This window comes from Salmo trutta, chromosome 3, assembly GCF_901001165.1.
Source record: "Salmo trutta chromosome 3, fSalTru1.1, whole genome shotgun sequence".
In the NCBI taxonomy this organism is placed as follows: domain Eukaryota; kingdom Metazoa; phylum Chordata; class Actinopteri; order Salmoniformes; family Salmonidae; genus Salmo; species Salmo trutta.
This window is the reverse complement of record NC_042959.1, coordinates 48,330,336-48,333,919: the sequence shown is the minus strand read 5'-3', so window position 1 is coordinate 48,333,919 and position 3,584 is coordinate 48,330,336.

Sequence of the window (3,584 nt, the reverse complement as noted above, 5' to 3'; positions counted from 1 at the left end):
ATCATAAGGATGCCGGTTTAGACCATAGACTGTATAAAGGAATACCCCCCATTGCAGATTCTAAACTGTATAAAGGGATAGACCCATTGCCTTGCCAAAGCCACGGAGACAAACCTCACAGGACCAGATCTGTGTTAAAATACTATTTAAAATATTGTTCAAAAACTTTGAGCGTTGGCTTTAGCCTGTGCCGGGTAGACGTGTTTGCAACATTTGGGACATTTCTATTGGTTCCTTTGCAACAGACAATGTCAATCAAGCACAGGTAAAGTATTTGAAATGATTTCAAATAGTATTCGAATCCCAGGTCTGGATGGATGCGTGCCTCACCACAGCCGAGGAGACGAACAACACAGCCTTCCACATAATGACATGGAAACTAACTGGCAGCAACAATATGATTCCGATAACAAACATCTGTTTCCAGTCATCCGCTTCCCACGTTTAATGCCTGGACTTGTGCATAGTGTATACAGTATGAATATTGAAATACCACACAGAAAAATGTGTGGACATTCTAGCATTTATAAGATAAATTAATGTAGACTATATTGCATGTGTTGTGGTGTGTGTGTGTGTGTGTGTGTGTGTGTGTGTGTGTGTGGTGTGTGTGTGTGTGTGGTGTGTTGTGGTGTGTGTGTTGTGTGTTGTTATGATGACGTAGTACAGATCCATTAGCACCAGAGCTCTCCCCTTTCATTAAGATGCGAGCCTACATGAGCGTGCTAGAGAAAGGAGTATAATCAGGGATAATGACAGGGTGACACACATACTGATGATAGGCAATGGAGACAAGAGCCAGGTTAACAGACCAGGCCCACTGCACATTTACTGCAGGGTGATCACAGGTTCACTGCATATTCTTCCCCCAGCACAGGACCCAAACAAGCCCAGGCTGGGAGAGGGAGTGAGAGGACATGCCCATCCTGATGTTCCTCCACTTGTGTTCTGTCTGTCGTCCTCTCTCACGCACACGCACTGTAGTCTACAATAGTTGTATTCCACACATCTACATGCTAGACAGACAATATGCACATTTTTCTGGTGGTAATTCAATATTCATACTGTATACACTATAAACAAGTCCAGACATTTTTGAGATATTTAACCTGAACTGTCCTCCATCTCCAATCCGCAAATTAGTTGGCAACACTCATACATTTTTGTCTTCTGAATCACTCAGATTTCCTCTTACTGTTTCTTTCAACTTCAGATGGCTGCTGGCTAACTCGATCCCCATGCAATCCCTCATCACCTTGACCCTCCCTTCCTCCCTCTCCCGGTAACTGTTGACTCACAGTTAATTAAAAATAAATAGACTGAGTTAGTGGCATCCTCCTGGGCTGGAGTCATTAGTGCACGGTGGCTGCTCGGTCATTTGGCCTCTACCGGTTCAACAACCCAGGAGTGCTGCTCAAAGGACACCCGCACTAATGACAACAGGAAGCACTGCTTTTCATCACAGTCCATCCACAAGGCAAAGATTGACACTCCACATTCATCAGCGGGGTTTAGACATACGGTAAGTGCGAAAGGAGTCTGGCCTCTTAGAAATGGGTGAAGAGACTGCATATTCCAATGAGCAACATACTGTAATTCAAATGGGGTTTTAAGGCAGAAGTACTGCAAACAAAGAACCGTGGGTTTTAGTTACACATGGCTGTAGTAAGGATATGCAAATGTCGTATTTTTCTCTGTCACCATGGTAGTTTATAGATAAAACACAGTCTAAAATCCTATGGACCAATTGTCTCCTTTTTTTTTACATGGCGGTTAGATCAGCTTTAATATTGCAGATAGATTGTAGGTTCTATCAATTTAATTGTTTACATCATTGTTTACATCAGATCCCCCTAATTTATATTTTCTCTAAATAGTTTTTCCCCCGTACCATCCCTACCCTAATTGGACTAAACTAAAGGACAAAACTTATACTGCTACTTACAGCTATTTCACTCACATCTACAGTACCTGTAGTTAAATAATTATACATATATTCCTAATTTCCTCTTTCTTCAAGTGCTGGATTTTCACCCACAACGGCCAATCCACCATTCATTTTGATTTTAACTCCAACCCTCCAATGTTCACAGATCAAGAGTTCATTTGGGTGTATATGACACTGGCCTGGATGTTAGAAGTGCTGCAAGCCATAGACTATTCTCTCTGCTATCGCATGGCAAGCGGTACCAGAGCACCAAGTCTGTGACCAAAAGGCTCTTGAACAGCTTATACCCCAAAACATAAGACTGCTGAACAGTTAATCAAATGGATACTCTGACAATTTCCATTGACCCCCTTTATTATTTATTCATCTTAATTGTTTTGCACCGACTATAGACACACTTTACATATGCTTCTGCTACTCTGTTTATTCTATATCCTGATTGCCCTGGTCACTTTTACCCCCTACCCACTATACACACTGTAAAAAGGTTCCTGGAGTATCCTTTAAGGGTTCTTCAAATTTGAACTGTGGGGGAACCCCTATAAGTTAATTAAAGAACTCCTTTTAATGGATACTCGAAGAACCTTTTGGGGTACTACCCCCCCTCCCCTATTATATTATTAATAATACCCATAACAATAACACAATATTTTAGCTGTCAGTGTTTATTATGATTTTAGTGGCAAAACAGAATAAAAAATTCCAAATATGAGGTAAACTTGTGAGGACAGATGCTGGGAGACGAGAAGCAGACAGGGAGTGAACACTTAATAAACAACGGGCACAAAACAGACCACGGACAGCGTGTGGACAGGGAAAACATAAACGACAATAATTCTGACACGGTGGATGAAATAGAGGAACAGACAAATATAGGGAAGGAAATAAAAATGTGAAGGAGTACAGGTGAGTTCAATGAAGCGCTGATGCGCGTAACGAAGGTGACAGATGTGCGTAATGATGGGCAGCCTGGCGGCCTCGAGCGCCATGGAGAGGGAGCAGACGTGACAGTACCCCCCCCCCATCCCTCTAGGGGCGCCACCCGGCGTCCCATCTGGGTGAACGTGACAGGTCGGCTGAGGTGTGGGAGCCTGACAATCCAGCTGAGGTGTGAAAGCCTGACGATCCCACTGAGGTGTTGGAGCCTGACATGCTAGCTGAGGTGTGGGAACCTGACATGCTGGCTGAGGCGTGGAAGCCTGATGAGCCGGCTGAGGCGGGGGAGCCTGATGAGCCGGCTGAGGTGTGGGAACCTGACGTGCTGGCTGAGGCGTGGGAGCCTGACGAGCCGGCAGAGGGCGTGGGAGCCTGATGAGCCGGCTGAGGCGTGGGAGCCTGACGAGCCGGCTGAGGCGTGGGAGCCTGACGAGCCGGCTGAGCGTGGGAGCCTGACGAGCCGGCTGAGGCACCCCCGGTTCCATCGCAGCGGCACCTGGACCCGACGCCACCAACAATAAACAAAAACTCCTTAATGCTTCAAATTGTGAGTCAGCATTCTTTAAGGACAGACGCTGGGAGACGAGAAGCAAGTACAGGGAGTGAACATTTAATAACAATGGACATGAAACAGAACACGGACAGCGTCTGGACAGGGAAACATAAACAACATAATGCTGACACAGGGATCAAAACGTGA